This window comes from Coptis chinensis, chromosome 9, assembly GCF_015680905.1.
Source record: "Coptis chinensis isolate HL-2020 chromosome 9, ASM1568090v1, whole genome shotgun sequence".
NCBI classification, from domain to species: Eukaryota; Viridiplantae; Streptophyta; class Magnoliopsida; order Ranunculales; family Ranunculaceae; genus Coptis; species Coptis chinensis.
The window spans coordinates 5168734-5186751 of record NC_141464.1 but is presented as its reverse complement, the minus strand read 5'-3'; the positions used below and the strand labels follow the sequence as shown (position 1 = coordinate 5186751).

Sequence of the window (18018 nt, the reverse complement as noted above, 5' to 3'; positions counted from 1 at the left end):
ATACAGCCTTTAATATTAAGCCAAATTAAAAGTAATAATATGAGAAAAACAATAAATCACGTAAATAATAGATTTAGATGAGTAGAATGAACTACTTCCAAACAACATACAAACATACAAATTAAATTTGATAACACGTGCATCAATGAAATTATAGAGAAGCATACCAATTCAAAAAAACAAAAATCCAAAATAAACAAATAAATAAACAATACCACTCCATCCTTATTGCTAAAAAAATTGATTTGGAAGCAATTCACAAGTCTTTTAGGCTAACTTTATTTTCTACATAATCAGGCACTAAAAAATAATCTAGAGGTAGTCCAACAACTTTGATCGTGTCATATCCCAACTGTTGTTACAGTCGGTTAATATCCAATGCGTAATAACGTCTGAAGGGAGTTGCTGATTTTCATCCTATAAGCCGTCACGGATGTAACAGCACAAAGCCCACAAAGGAATAAAAAAGCAAAATAAAATAATAATAATAGCTTGCCGCCACTTCAACGGTTCAACCCACCATTCTAACACAGGTTACAGGTACCTCCTCTAAACCCTAATTTCTTTCTCTCTTTTTACCATTTGGATTTAGTTTTGTATTGTAAACTTTTGGAGTCCAAGGAGCATTTAACTTTTTGCATTAAGAGGTTGAAGAAGCCCAATTTTTTAGAGAATAAAATGAAACGATATCCGGGTCGGTAATATCATCAAGGGAAGTAACTCTACATCAATCCTAAAAGATTTTATCTCTACAAAGCCAGTAGTTTCAGATGCTCAATCACAATATCTAAGACACTCCACCTCCTCCTTTCAACAACTACTACTACTCCTCACAAAAACAAAAACAAACAAAGGCCTATGAAGATTCAGAAGAAGAATAAGAAGATGACATTCGGGATGCTTTAGAAGATTACATTTTTAGTTACTGCCACCACTGTTTGTTTGCCAAGGGCGAAGGAACAGTGGCAAAAAGAAGGGGATGTTCATGCACCAAAGATGCTTTCCTACCTGAAAAGTCATTCCAGAGGTGGGGCAACTATGTAAAGGCATGGAAGCCAACATGACATGAAGAAGACTCTTAATTGGTGGGATCTCATGTGGTTTGGTATTGGTTCTGGGATCTTTCTTCTTACTGGTCAGGAAGCAAAGGGGACTGTTGGCCCTGCAATGGTTCTGTCCTATGCAATTTCTGGTCTCTCTACCATGCTCTCTGTGTTCTGTTACACCGAATTCACAGTTGAAATTCCTGCTGCAGGTACATTTCTAAGAGAAACACAATGATTTCACACCATATTTCCATTTTGTATGAAGATCTAGTATCTACTAAAAATTGGGATGTATCTTGGAATCGATCCTTCTAGTTCACTTTTTAAACGACTCAATCTGACAATTTGTTTAGAATTTCTATTTTGATAGTAGGGTTATAAATTTAGTGTTTTGCTTTCTAGTTAAGTTGGTAATGACTAATCTTATATCCATAAATTGTTTCATTTTGCTTCTTTTGGTAGATATATATTATATACGTACAGTCAACAGTTTACCGGCCAAGTAAATGTATATTGTTTCATTTTGCTTCTTTTCGTATTAAATAAAGTATAATATTATTCATCCAAGTGTTCTCCTAAGACTTGAATGAATTAAATGGATTTAGTAATAGCTACAGGATATAGCATCATACTGTATTGTACGAGCCATCTTTTTCATTTATGTTACCCAAACGATTCAAATATATGTGTCAATAGATACTGGGGAGAGAATTTCACTCTACATGATCTTTTCTGTTAAGGTTTATTGAAGACTAGTGAGTGCCCGTGCCAATCGGCACTCTAGACACATTGTTTTTGAACAACACCCCAAGAGACCATCTCTATGGTAGCATAGAATCGATGATATAACAATTTTCAACAGTTTTATACTTCATAATAATTTCATTCTCATACTCAAGTGAGCTTAATTATTGCAATTCTATGCATTTTATTTTTCACAAACCAACTCATTACACATACCCTTACACATTCATTAATTCAATACATATTAGTATGAGCCGCATTAGATATTCAATTAGGAGGCACAACAAATAAAATATTGGGAGTCGCAGTTGATCTTCGATTAGGAGGCACATATAGATTAGGAGGCACAACATTTCTTCGATGTGGAGGCACATATACCAGATTGGGAGGTTCAATAGGATGACGTGCTATGGAATTGACTGGGTGAACTAACGAATCCCTTCATCTCTCTTCCATACGCTCTTTAACCATGATTGCCTAGGAAGTATCAATTCGCAAATATTTGGAAACATGCAAAATTAAATAATCAAAACGGAGATCTAATCAAAGAGCACGGTGAAGAGTCAAAGTAGTAAATTGTTGGATACCTAATTAAAAAGCATCAAGATACAGTTATATAATTAAATGTAAATTATTCGAAAGATTAAATTCGACGTAAATAGAATGGTATGAAGAAGTTAAGAAAGACATAAAAACTCGAAAGCAGTCCAAATTGCTCCCCATGACCCATGTTCATTCATAGCCCATGATACAACACAAAACTCTAACAATATTGTTTCATTGTTGCTTTAACTAAAGTAGATTTTAACAACAAATGTTGTATCATAAAATACCATTCAAACAACATTTTAACAATGAACCAATTTTTCACAGCGGAATCGATTTTATGATACATTTATATTCAAAGTTACATGATACAATATTTTTAGAATTTGCACCCAGTGTAATTGGGAGAAAGATACTCCAACCCTTGATATGGGATTCATTGCTACTGAATTATCAAAAAGCCCTCTAACATAGGGGGCACGTTGTTTGTGAAAAGTTGAAATCCACTATGAGGCAAGCTGAATGGAACTTGTACCAGGGTGCTACTAAATGGACTTTGGCACAGGGGACACGTTGATTTGTGAGAAGTTGATAACCACTTAATGGAACTTGTGCTTGCAAGTCTTGCAAGCAAATCGAGGAAGGCTTTTTTCGTTGTTGATAAGGACATGAATGAAAAGAAACTGAGATAGTTGGCACTTGGCAATATAGGGCAAGCTTATTATTAGGGTTGTTCATTCTATATTAGGGCTGTTCATTCTATAGGAATCACATACATAACTTCCCACCATTCACTTAACTCAAGTCTACATTATCAATCGTGATCATCATCCTCACCACAGGATATGCCCCATGTCTTAAACTATGATGAAATAGATCGACCGGTGGATGTAGAAAACATTAAACAGAAAAAGATACTAACACAAAAACAAATAAAAACTGAGAAAACCTGCATCAGTGCATAAGATGCACAAAGTTCAAAAAAGTGAAAAACCTAAAGTGTGAAAAGAAACATGCATCATCGTGCATAAGATACAATTTGTAAGATACGGAATAATATGTTAACTAACAGACGCAACTCATTTGGAACAAACGGATTCCTAATTCCCCACAATGCCCACATGACATTAAGGGGAAGAAAAACATAGGTCAAATTGCCTACTCTAATATGCCTACTTACTCCAATAGAATGACTAATATCCTAATATACTCTGCCTCCAACCATCAGACTCCTGTTATCACATACACCAAGTTAATTTTCACGTACACTAAGTTAAGCAGGTCACCTTCACTTGAGTTCAGGACTTGGAAGTCAGTATTGTTCAAGTCAGAAGAGAAATGAGAACAACCTTGGTCTGCTTCTTCAGTTGTAGCTGATGTTCCTTCTTCAATGGCTACTCAATCAAGAAGACATGATGATTCACTTTTTGGGATTTGGGGATTTTGGAATAAGGGGAGTTCGAGTGCTTGACGATGAGGAGAGACCCCAGCGAGAGAAATGGTATAAAACCCCAGCGATGATGAGGTGAGAAGATGTTTTTTTGGGAAAAAAAACCGAAACTAATGTTTTTTGGGCACAAACCCACGCCGTTAGATCTTGCTCAAAATGATCCCGACCATCCTTTATTATAATTTTGTCTTTTAGTGCTAAAAAAACCCTATCTTATTAGATAGATGGATCGCTTTTCAGCTCTTTCAGTTATGAAACTTGTGTGATTTATGTTCTACTAGATTAGCAGTATCACACAAGCTCTTGACTTCTCTTACTATATCAGGTTACTGATAAACTATGTGATTCAGATATTTGAAACTTTGATAGAAGGAGAAAATCCGCAGCTTTAAATGACTCATGCTACTAATGTTTGAAGTTGTGATGAAACCAAATAATGGGCATCGTTAAAAGACTGCACTTACTGGAATTCTGTAGTCTTGTATATATATGTCCTAATAAGAGCTATCACTGTCAATTCAGGGTTGACAGAGTCTCTATTTCTTTCTCACAAAGATGCCTGAACACGAACAGGCCTCGCTTAAGCAGCTCTATCAGGCCAAGGTTTTCAATGCACACCCTTTTTTGTTAATATTTTCCTTTCTAGATATTCAACTTGGACTTTGGTCTATTGAATCATTATGTTTATATTATTGGCATTATAGAACTTTCATTCTTTGTAGATGGAAGAACTATGTGCTGAAAGGCAACAATCTGAATCAGCTGGAACAATTGGGCGCTCTAAAGGAGCTTCACTGCCCTTGTCACACACCAGCAGATATGTGGTACTGTAGTGACTGAAAGATCGAAGTTTGTACGCTAGAATGAAGTGGCAATATCTAGATGCACTTTGCATTGTTTTCTTCTAAGGTAATATGCTTTTGAAATTGTTTTTCATGTTGTCTCAGGCAATATATAGATGCATTTCTACTTGGGTAAGTTTTTCCAGTTCTTTTTTAATGTAAATAACTTTAGGAAATTGGAACATCTAGATGTAGCCACATTAGTTAAGAGGTCATTGGCACTGCTAGTTCATATTTTTGTAGGATCTTTGTTAGATCATATTCTACTAGTGGACACCAAAATTAAATGATGGAGCTTGTTGATTATGTTTCAGGAAACAGATGTTTTGGTTCATAGTGGTATCTATGAAGCTGCTAAGGGGATATATGAAGCTGCTCGCGTATTGTAGATTTAGCCATAAAATACAACCCAAGTCCAAAGCCCACAAAGAAAAAAATAAGCAAAATAAAACATCACCTCCAACCTAATAATAATAATAACTTGCCGCCACTTCAACCCACCGTTCTAACACAGGTATCTCCTCTAAACCCTAATTTCCATTTGGATTTAGTTTTCTATTGGCAGCTTATGCTATAAAATTTTGGGGTACAATTTTAATAGTTTTCTCCTCTATGTCAATTGTTTATAGGGCTTATTTAAACGTTCATGCATCATAATTGAATATAAACTTGTTTGGTTTATGGTAATGATTGGATTCATTAAAAATGGAGCTCTCATGTTATATTATTTGATTTTTTGAAATACTATTTTTCTGTCCCACTTAATATTATGGTACAAAAATGAAATTGCTTAAAACTTTTTCTCACATCATTTTTGCCATGTAGTCTTGACTGTTTTTTGCGGTGTTGATGAAATTAATCTAGTAGTATGTATCAGGAGTTATATGTCGAATATATTTCAGTTACTGTGCATGTCATAATTCATAGTTTGTTTTCTTTGTAGGTTGTATAAACGCTTGAATTCATATTATTAACCATGGATGAAGATTCGGGAATGTTTAGGGTACCACAAACTATTGGCAGTGTCTTGTGTTGTAAATGTGGAATATTAATGGCACCAAATGCGGCAAATATGTGTGTGAGGTGCCCGCGGGTCCGGTTGATATTATCAAGGCTTGCAGAAAAGTCTCATCATTATGTTTTGCCCCAAGTGTAAGAAGTTCTTGCAGCCACCAAGAACATGGATAAGAGCTGAATTGGAGTCCAAGGAGCTTTTAACTTTTTGTATTAAGAGGTTGAAGAACTTAAGCAAGGTTAGGCTTGTTAATGCCGAGTTTGTCTGGACCGAGCCTCATTCCAAGAGAATAAAGCTGAAGCTGAACGTGCAGAAGGAAGTACTTAATGGGGAAAAGTTGGAACAAGCTTACATCGCGGAGTATGTGGTGACTGATGCTGACCATATGTGTGAGTCCTGTTCCAGGGTTCAAGCCAATCCCAACCAATGGGTGGCGGCTGTCCAACTTTGGCAACATTTTTCTCACGGGAGGTCATTCTTTTATTTGGAACAGCTTATACTTAAGCATGATGCACATGTCCGGGCCATTAAGATTAAACAGATGGACGAGGGTATTGATTTCTTCTTTTCGAGCCAGAGTCATGCCTTGAAATTTTTGGAGTTTGTGCGCAAAGTCGTTCCAACAAAGAGCTGCACTGACAAACAACTTGTATCTCATGATACTAAGAGCAATGATTACAACTACAAGCACACTTTTTCTGTTGAAATATGCCCAGTTTGCCGTGAGGATCTGGTATGCCTTCCGCCCAAAGTTGCAGTTGGTTTGGGGAATTTTGGTCCTCTTGTGTTGTGTGCTAAGGTGACCAATAATAATGTCCTAGTGGATCGTTTGACTCTGAGGCACGCTTTCTTGAATGCAGACCAGTATTGGTGACTTCCTTTTAGGTCATTGCTTTCATACAAGCAGCTTGTGGAATATATATAGTGTTAGATGTGGAGTCTGTTTCTTCCGAAGTCAATGTTGGAGGTTCAAAGTATGCTTTAGCTGATGTTCAAGTGGCTTGTGTATCTGATTTTGGTAAGAACGACAAAATCTTCAACATCAGAACCCATCTTCTAAACCCTTGTGATTATGCTCTTGGTTATGACCTATATGCAGCTAACCATAATGACATTGAATTAGACTAGGGCTGTGTTTGATAGCCCTATTTGCCATGACAAATGCAAATATTCTGCACTATTCATTTGTTTGCAACTGTTTGATAAGTTTTTCGGCCCATGGCAAATATTATTTGGATTTTCCATAAGTTGTGATTTACCACGATTTTGATGGCAAAATTTACTCTGGGGGAGCTATGTAAATTTTGCCTCGACAAATTTGTACTGAAATTTGTCACAAAAAAAAGTCAATTTGCCACCAACAAAAAAAAAACCCGATATCATCTCTCTAACAAGTACGGTGGTATCTCTTCCCTTCTCTTCTTCTCTCCATAATCTCTACATCTCTATTTGATTGATTTGGAGAGGCCGAGTTACTTTTCATCGATTTACACGACGACTCAAGTACGTTCATCTCTCTCACTCTCTCTCTATCTCTCATTCTTTGTTTATTCTTTTTCTTTAATTTTCTATTTTTTAGATCATTAGTTTAACATCTTTTAGGTTTTCTTTTAATTATTTTATAATTGATTAATAAATTGGAAGTTGTTTGACTAAATTCTCTGTGTTATTCTCAAAACTGATTTCATGCTCATTCAAGTAAGTTTGAAAATTTAGCAAGTTTTCATGCTCTCAATGTGGGATCTCAATACAAAACTATCACCAAATTAAACATGTGCTCCCCACTTCCCGAGCCTCCTAGTTACGCCACTCATAACCCAAGTAGTTCTGCTTATACGGCTCTTGTAGGCAGTACGATTATTGTGGCTGGGTCAGATTGCTTATTTTACTTTGACGTGGAAAACAACTCTTGGAGTCCTCAAATCCTAACGCCTCTTAGCGTACTAAGATGTTGGTCTCCTAATCCTCCCATTGTTGATGTCTAATGTTTAGTTATTCCGAAGGTAATGTGTATGCATATGATTTTGCTGCTGAGAATTGGTTGGGACCGATTGAAGGTTTGGATATTGATTCTTTTAGCGATTGTGGGTGTGTAATTCACCTTGGAAATGGATCCATGTTTGTTATGTGGGTCGAAAATCCTTTTGGAAATAAAGTTTGTGTTCAATGTATTACTTTTCGAGTTACTAGGGATAACAATGCGGAATGTGGAAAGTATTTGTTTGCCATTGTTCAAGCTCGTTCAACTTATTTTGCTGATGGAGGAATCTATTTTTCTGGTTGTATTGCAGTGTAGTTTTTATTGAGTTTGTGATCTTAATTATGGGCATGTTATTCACCTTGGAAATGGATCCATGTTTGATATTGTCTCTTTGACACTCGAATGTGTTCTCAGTTTGTGTTTATGGCCGCTTTCTGTTATATACCTATATAATACATTTATGAAGTTATTTAATGTGGGAATAGATTTCATTATCTCACTCATCAGGCTGGTCGATACATATATACAGCAAAGCATGTAAAACTTTTAGGACAAACTTACTGTTAACGAGTGTTAATTGACTAGGAATTGCTATTTTATTCTGAAAATAAACATTGTGATTCGTATATAATGTTACATTTTGGCTCGTTTCACCACTAGTATGCAAAGTGAATGCCTTCATTCTTCTGTAGTAGTTGCATTTCTAACTGAGACTGCTTTTTCTGCAGGAACTAGTGTTCAGGGATAACAAACTAATGAAAATGCCTGCTGTTAGCATTTTTGAAAGTCTTTTGGTGTTTGATGTATCTTACAACGAGATACCGTCCTTAAATGGTGTCTCAAAGGTCTCAAGCACCCTCAAAGAACTCTATGTTTCTAAGAATGAAGTGACAAAGATGGAGGAGCTTGACCACTTGTACAATCTGCATGTTCTTGAACTTGGTTCCAACTAATTAAGGGTTCCAACTGATTAAGGGTTCCAACAGATTAAGGGTAAACTGACAGCAGTGGATGACATTGAAAAATTGACCAGGTTTAGATGATTTTTCTCGAGGTTGTTTTTTTTAGTAAGGGGTGTTCTTCTGTTATTATTACTATCTGGCTTTTCTTTTTCCTCGTTTTTCGTCCTTTTTTCTTTCTTTGTCATTGCATGTATAGTTTATTTGCCATTTTGACCAGACATTCTTATGGACTGTTGCTATGTAGATTGGAAAATTTTTGAATGAACGACAACCAAATTGCATCACTGGATGGCCTTGATCTAGCTCTTCCTGGTTCAAGAGATAAACTCACAACCATCTACGTTGAACACAACCCATGTGTACGATTCTTTATCCGTCATATTTGTTTTTTCCAAAAGATTTACCTCCTGGATTGCATACTGAATGTGAGGTTTGTCCCATGATTATGTCCTATTCCGTACTGAAGTATTGAGTTGCTTTGTTTCTTCAGGCAAATTCTCCTAACTATACGAAGACCCTGAGACAGTTTTTCCCAAATCTGGAGCAAATTGATTCTTATACATTCTCATAAGGCCGGGCCTTGAAAAAGGACGAGTAATACACGCTAGGATGATTCAGATTGTATTCTCATATGCAATTGTGCATTTCCTGCAACTTGTTTCGGCGTTGTTAACAAATGTGACTTCATTAAATGCTAGTTGCTGGATTCATATCAGTTTTTGTAGATTAATTCCGAAAACATTGTAATTTACTTTTCTTTTATCAGTTGGCAGATGACATGATGTTTGGTTGTGAGACAGTTAAGTAGCATTTGTTATTGGTTTTATGCACTTACGTGTAGCAAGTTCTCACAACTCACGAATCTATGATTGAATCAAAAGCACAAAATAAGAAGAGTTTGAAGTTAGTAGAAGATTGAGTAGAATTACAGAATGGTTCTTTCAATGGAAATAACTTCAGAAACTCACATTGTCTTTGCTTTATGGTGTTTTTTTTTCTTGTATTATTTTTTATCCATTACTGAAATGAGTGCCCGAGTACATCATACATGGGGGGGATGCCTTTCTTTAACCGATACTTGTAACTCTACAAATACGGGTGAAGCCATTTTTATGCAACGACAATGGTAGTACCACTTCAAATCTTTGGATACTTGGCAATGAACAGATGAGTTTAAATGTGATAATTTTATGTCGGGTGAAATCTCAAATCATGATCAGGTGTAAATTTAGCCAAGTATTCATGGAAGAATAGATTCTACAGGGATATGGGCATGTCATATAGTCCATCTTCACACATCCAACGTCTCTTCATGCAACATAGGCACTGCAACATCTTCTCTCATTACATTATTGTAATGCTCGCAAACAACTCAACCACTGCACGCAACTTTCCATGGTACCGCTTCAACTTTTCCAAAAGAGAGTTACTACCATTTGTGTCTTGAACGTGCTACGCATCCAGTGGAGGGACCAAATCATCCAATGTCATTCAACCAAATTGCACCAGATTTTGGTACATTTTTTTTAATTGTGGCAAGTCTTTTATACTCTTTTTTAGTGTGATACTAGCCAATTAGTCCGCCTGCGGTCGGACCTGCTACATTGATAGTTCACGATTAACTATTTTTACTTTTATCAAACTATTAACAACTACAGTACAACATTACCTACCGTTATCTATCTGCCATTAGTTGCATTACCTACCATTGGCAGAGTATTGACTGACCTTCCTCCTCGTAAGCCAATATAAATGAATCTTTAGCTTTTCAATAGATTAGGCGATAAATTGAATATCGGAGAGTGAGAGCGGTTAAGGTTTTAATGGAGACAACAAAGGGTTTACAAATACTATTGTTGGAGACAGAATCATACTCAACCCCAAAGCCAAGTGAGCTACCTGAATGATCATCCGTCTCATCTATATTCCGAATCGCCATTGCTGTGGGGAGGATGCAGGAGTGCTTGTTTCAAGGGTATGAAATGTTCGTGAAAGTGGATTGTATGCACTTGCTGTTATGCCACTCCCTCGTTTGTTCCATTTGGAGAAGGCTTGGAAGAAGCCTTTGGTCGTTCCTTTTGTCTTTCTGCGCGACTTGTCCTTGGCCTTAGATTTGGATGCTGGAGACATTGTCTTGACCTCAATAACACTGCATAATTTATAAGTATTAAATGACTAAAGTGTTGAACAGTACTGGGAAACATTTGAAGGAAGTGACTTCCTCATGATCCAATTAAGAGCGATCAAAATTAAAACAATGGAATTTGAGGGAATAAGAAAGGTAAATTCAGTGAATTTTTCCTGACAGGTTATTTCGTGAAAGATCGATACCTTTCAAACCTTTCAAACCGCCAAAAGAACAGGAATAAGTATGTGCTCCCAAACCGCAAGGTAGTCTCAGATCACCAACCCTCCCATGTTCCCAAGGAACATTAATATTGTACCACGCACCCAAGCCTTCTCCAACCATGGTATGCGAACCATCATCTCCACTTGGATAAAAGTTCCAAAATCGAACCTACATGAGCGGGCATATACCCATAAGCAAATAGTCAGCTCCCTTAAACAACACATGAAAGTACGAACCACCTTATATATGAAATGAAGAAACACTTTACTTAATCCCCAAAACCACATTATATATGAAATGAAGGATAGCATTTGCAAAAGAGTTTTACCGAGTCATACTTATATACCTATGAACTGAAAGTACAACACCCGAGGATCCTTCCAAAACATCTTTTGGGTCCCATTCCCGTGATGTACATCCTAATCGACAATCAATATCTTTTTAACACCTAACTCGGGCTGAAAAAATAGATACATAACATTACAAAACTATATAGTATACTTAAAACGAATAAAATATGGCATACCCTTTGGTTTAAAAGATAATCGGCAGCAATAACAACATTGTTAGATAAACAAAACCCCATTGCTTCATCCGCTCGCGATGGTGTCCGGAGGTCTAACAATAGCAACCGCAGAACTCAATTCTCCTGTGGGTAACTTTCTAAGCCCGTCAAAATATACATTCAATCTTATTCTAAACGCGTGGCAAAATTATAGTACATTATTATTATAAAACATATAATAATAGAAACCTACCTCTTTCAACTTCCTCGATCTTCCAAATTACCGCTTTTCTTAGACTTCCAATCTAAACTCAAGTCTCTCTCTCTTCCTCCCCGATATTGCCTCCACGTGTTTCGGCAGCCCTGAAATTTCCGCATGGTCCACATATTTGTGCCGGTATTGAGACTAAGCAGGATTGGATTGACAGGTTGGGACCAACCACGCAGATCGATCTGATAAATAAGGTCAAGCGACCTCTCGATTCCTCGATCCCCGTGATGCTTGTGTCAAAGCCGGCTTTAAGGTTCAGGCTAGATTGACTTCTATTGATGGCAATGCGTCTCATTCTACTGAATGCTTTTATTTCACAATTCTATATCTTTGGTGGTGTGGTAAATGAATATGGAGCGGAGAGCTGAATCTTCTGGTTGTATATTTTGGTCCGCCACTTTCCTCTATATCAAAAATTCAAAAGGTAAAGCACCGCAGAGATCTTATCTTCACTCTAATGCTTGTTGTTGGCACGAAAAAGGAAATAAGTAGCTAGCTCTTTGGGTGAAACCCCAAAAGCAAGAGTTTTCGGGTCCTACGTAAGGTGCTGACAAACAAAATTGATAAAAGTGCTCAAGACTGTTAGTCTCGTTAACAATTTCCTGCATTAGGAATGCCATTTTTATCATATTAACGTGGTTACTGAAAAACCAAAATATAAGCGCCAAATCTTTTATACTCCTATAAAAGTCGCATCGTAACTAATACCAACAAAACACAAAATCCTACAAAAGCACCTTCAACATACTTAAATATCTTATCTGTTTCATTATAAATATGCCTCGGAAAAGAAGCCCCGCCTAACCACCGGTTGCTAGAACAAAAATACTTTACATTCACCTATCAGTTTGGCCAATTATATATCAACCTACTCGCATTCTTGTGAGCGTACAATAACATTTGGTGAGGAAGTACGGACATCAAGTCCATATAATACAATTATGCATATCATCAATAGAGATGACTACTAAAGACAGCCATGAATACCGATGTTTATGGGAAAGTGAAGCATAGTCGTATCCCATTTATATAGACAAGATGTAGGAAGTATCGGTTGTCATAGAAGAGTGAGAAGACATACCCGATGAACATCCTCCTTAACTTGGATGATCTTAAATGGATGCCAATCTGGGTCCTTTTAAGTACTCCTCCCCATTGTGAACACAGAATAAAGCCTTCTCATCGACTTCATCTGCAGAATACTTACGCTTGCAAGACTCACGGAATGGCTTTGAGTCGAAGTTCTCCCATTCTTTTCACTCCAATCAAGGCGCTGACCGAGTTATCTTTCGTGCCCTATGAATCGGAAGACACAGCATCAAGAAATCTCCACGACAGTATCATGAATTGAAGACTTTGCCAAAAACATGAAGTTTCCACTACAGCAATAGCCTTTTTACACCCGTGTTGTAAGATGCAGGTACAAAGTACAAACGCACAATTTACATCACATTCGAGTATGAGATCCTACAGCAAGACATATTCTGGTGCTAGAGAAGTTGCATTGTTGTGTCTAATAATTAAAAAGACCTGATTATCAATTCTAATGACTCTAAAATTAAAATGCACTTACTGCAATTAACTCTTTCCGCGCTTCCTGCAGTTCATCATTGCTCTTTCGTTCCTTCACTATAAGAGCTTGGTTCAGAGCTTCCAAGTCTTCCAGTTCTCCTTCCTTCTCTTCCAAGCTCTGGATCATTTCTTTCACTTTTTCCTTGACTTCCACGTCCTCATCACCACCCATGTGCTCCATGACCTTCAGATTCCCTTTCACCTCCATTAAGTCAAGAGAGAAAGGCGTCATCTTGAGAGAGTTTGAATTAATGTTTCTAGTGTTTCTGGACTTGAAGATGAAGGTGGTGGAGATATCTCTTCCCTGTTCAACTACGTTGTGTGGTTATCTTCAAATGCAGAAATCTTTTCATCTTCTTCTTCTTCTTCTCTAATGGTTCTTCTTCTTCGTCGAAATTTATAGACTTTATATTGATGAAGATCTTTGTATTTGTGGTAGCTTCTCAGAAGAAATTATTGTCTGTTCTTGAGAGTTCAATTATTTTGGAAGAAGAATAAGAGAGAGAGTTTGAAAGTATAGAGATAGGTTTTTAACTATTTTCGGCTACGAACAATTGAAATAGGGCGTAGAATTCATTTTTTTAGATAAAATCTGATGTGTCAGTGTGAGAGAAAAAAGGGGGGCTGACGTGGGTCACTGGGAGCATTCTCAACTACTGAGTATTAATGGTCTTTGATAGGTAAAACCATTTACAAATAAATAAATATACAAATAATAGTTATAATTTTTAAATTTTAAATATTTTAAAAGCACAAAAAATGAAAAAAAAAATATTTATATTTTTCCGTGGTAAATTTAGACAATCAAACCACAGCAAATGGTTGCAAATCAGGGCAAATGATATTTACCACATTATCAACAAACAAACACTGGCAAATTTAAATTTGCAACAAATTATTTGCAATTGTCACATAGGAAATTTGCCAATGGCAAATGGTGACAAAATTTGCATTTTGCCACAGCTCCTATGAAAGATAGCCTAGTACAAAAATCTTGTCCTTCCAGATGCAATATTGATAAAGAAGAGCTATGAAGAGAAACGCCTGAAGAAGCGTGGAAAGCCTCGTTCCTGGAAGCTTAAATCCATGAATATGGAAGTGGATAACTCTGCTAGAAGGCTTGACGAGGAGAAGATGAATACAGAGTATGAAGAATTCTTGAGAGACCTGGAGGAGAACCCAGAGTTGAGGTTTAACATATCATTGGATCGTAATAAAGAATACCAGCCATCGGGGATGCGTCACTGATGGGGAGGATTTGCCTTCAGTTGCACTAGAGTCTAGAGGAGTTGCTTGCTGATCTTGATTTAAGTGATGAAGAAGATGATGATGGTGGGAGTATGAGAGAATGATACCCTTCTTTTATTGTAATGGTTTTAGCCTCAGAATGAGTTATATGCTACTTGTTTCGTACAAAAGTGTGAGATCGAATAACATGTTAAAGGGTCGTTTTGAGTTATACTGTTACTGTAGGATTAGTATGTTCCGCCCAAGCAAACTTTGTAGTGTGATTGCGGTATTTTAGACTCTATTTTTTTTTTTAGAAGATTGTGTTGAGAATCTATTTTTTCTTTTATGGATAGTATTGTGAGAATCATATCACCTCCAAGTGAACTTGTAGTTCCAGTGTTTCACTTGTGATATTTCAGCGTTAATTATGAGATTGAGTCAGATTTTGCTGAAATGGGGTATTTTCAACTTTTCAAGTTGCACTTATAGATACATAATAGAAAAATCAAAAGTGATGTACAAGTTAAAATCTTTCTAGGATTCCCCGTGGGCCTTGTACAGCGAAGAACAGGATAGAACAATTATAACACCCCGGCTTTTTCTTTTGTTTTCCTAGTATAAAAAAATAATAATAATAATAATAAATAATAATAATAATGAAAATAGATAAAATGGATAGATGATAACTATCAGTTAAGGATAAAAGCCCCGTAGGTAAATAGATAAGTGTTGTCCTTGTTTTTCGGTGAGTTTTCTCACGTAGAGTTTTTGGGGAAAAATACAACGAGAGTTTTTATACAGAAAAACGGGATTTCACTGGAAGAAGAAAGGGAAGGTTTTCTTGTAGCTGGCTTATAATCGGAGAGCGCTACAGGTGAGTAGATTTTATCTCTCACGGACTACTATAACGATGTTTTTTTTTTCATCAATTTCAAATCTACGGATTTATTATCAAAATATATAAGTTTTATGTTTATTCTTTCTGTTCATTGTTCATTCTATTCTGTGCATAATTTTTGGATTGCTGTTGAAACTCTTTAGTGCGATACTGTCACTTCCATACTATATCATGGAGTCGCGAGCCCCAAACACCATCACCTCCTTAATACTTTTGATACTGTGATACTGTGGTTGTGTAGATTTTGTTTTTTTTTTAACTGTTAATTTGTGTATTTGTTGGATGATGTTGGAAATCGAATTTGTTGGTATAGTATAGTGTTGGTTTGAATTGAGGGTGATTGTTGGTGTCGTGAGAGGCGGCTGTCGAAGCTTTGAAGAAACTGTTAATGGAGTCGCCGGTCTTGTTTGGGTTGGTTTAAACTCTTGTTGTTTTAAATGTGTTGATTGTTGGTTGGTTATGGGTTAGGAGGATTGATGGAGGTTGGAATGAGGGCTGTCGAATGGGTGTTGTTGGGAGCTTGAAGACGCATCAATGGCGTCCAGTCGAGTTTTCCCAGTTTAATAAAATCGCGATTTCTTGGTATCATTGGGTAGGGGTTTTCGGCAGGAGCCAAACCGCTGGAGTCAAAGTGGCGGATTAGTGGAGGCTGGTGGTGGTTGATTGGTGGTGGAGGTGCTGGATAGTGGAAGAGAGGAGATGAACAGTGTCGGTTTTTGTTGGGCTTGGGCCGAACTAAAAACGTGGGCTTGAATGTTTTCATTTTTTTGAAACTTCAAATTGGATTTTAAGTTTAGACTATGGGCTTTAGGCTTTGGGCTTTTGGGGTTAGATAAGTTTAGACTGGTTGACTGCTGTTGACCCTTGGCAGGTCGACTTTGACTTTGACCAGAGTTGACCTTGACCAGAGTTGACTTTTGACCAGGGTTGACTTTAACCAGTTGACCCAATTTGACTTTTTAACTCGGATTATGATTTGCGTTATTAGGATAGTTCTAGGGCTATTAGCATGCTTGGCTTTAGGATAAGACCGTTATATATACGTGTGTATGTGTATTAACTACTATGTGATATTTCAGTTTTTAGGATATGCAACGTTATGACCCTTAGACATCAATCTAATTAATAACGCGTAAACCAAAATACTTGAATCAAGATATTCCTTCGTTCTCTGAAATAATATATACAATAAATTTCAATAATGCGTAAACAAAATTTACTGCACTCTTTTAGAACTCCACCGCCTCAATTTTTGAATTTAGTTTTATGATTTGTTGATGTCATATATTAGGTGGGCATTTATTGAATGTGCCATAAATGGCCCGTTAAGCGTTATATAGGGGGTATTCATTGAATGTGCCATGAATGACCGATTGTTTGGACCGCCTAGAGAGGAACTAAGGTATTCGGCCTTCATGGGTTAGTTGTATTATTTGATTATGCGAGTGTTTGGGTTTACTTTTGAATACCTAATATAATATCTACATATGTTATATAGAAGTTCTAACTTTCTTTTGCAGGAGGGTAGGACTTAATAACATTTTGTGTAGGACGGTCCTACCCCTTATACAGCAGTAGATATCGGTAAGTTTTAATTCAATGGTTTAGATATTAAAACGAGTTATTATAATGAGTTATATAATGGAAGTCTTGCTTGAGAAGAAATTATGCCGGTTAAAATGACGGAACTACCTGTCTTCCAAGCTGTGAATGATTAAGTTATGGGATAATATAAAGTGATTGTTTGAATAATTAAAGACTGGAAATGGTTATATGTGGTTAGTCTACTCATACCAGCAAATTCCATTTTTGCTGACCCATGTTTGCTTTGTTTTGGCAACGTGGGTGTGTTCTTGGAAACATAGGTGGAAGGCAGTGGAACCGCGGCGTTTGATTTGGAGTTGATCTGGAACAGTCCGTTAGTTTTCTTTTAGGTCTGATTCTTATTGGAAGGATGTAATAATGTTAGTTTTCTTTTCATATGACATGAGAATATGATGTTGAGGACCTATTATTCTTAGAATGTTATATTGATGATTTTTTATGGAAGATAGACTTGCATAAAGTAATAAAGAGAATTTTGGAGATTATTTTGTTGTTAAGATTCTTTTATGATGTGGGTTTTCGGTTTTGGCATGTGTAGTATCCACCCTGTTATAGCCTTGGTTTTTAGACAATTGAATATAGTGATGTTTGAGATATTTATATTTCAAATATTCATTTTTTTTTAATTGTTTAGAAATTCGGGCTGTGACATTTAACAATTCTTTACCATATGATGCAGAGACGCATAGTGTCTGTTTCACATAATTTCCTGTACACACAGTAGTTGGATAGTCAAGGACAACATAGATCTCGAGGCATAACATTTAATCTCATCCGTCTCTTCTTATATTGATTTGAAAAAGATAGAGATTGTTTTTAGTGGGAAATTTCTTCTTGTTTTATTACCAAATATATTTCATCAATTCAATCAAATTACTTCAGCAAAAAAAAAATCTCAAATCCGACCAGTGGGTGATGATGATGAATTTGCTCCTGGTACTGTTACAATTGGACCGAGTTGGGAGACTGTTGATTTGTCGAACCCGCAAGAAGCTGCCAAG

At 36.6% G+C, this 18018-nt stretch overlaps 1 pseudogene across 1 annotated transcript; it reads left to right on the top strand.

The window, feature by feature from the left end:
• Nucleotides 1-4639: 4639 nt before the first annotated feature.
• On the top strand, nucleotides 4640-14943 carry LOC147474510 (uncharacterized; annotated as a pseudogene). Its single transcript, XR_015208642.1, has 3 exons — nucleotides 4640-5142; nucleotides 5572-6777; nucleotides 14269-14943. The product of XR_015208642.1 is annotated as an uncharacterized LOC147474510 (transcript).
• The last annotated feature ends 3075 nt before the right edge of the window (nucleotides 14944-18018 follow it).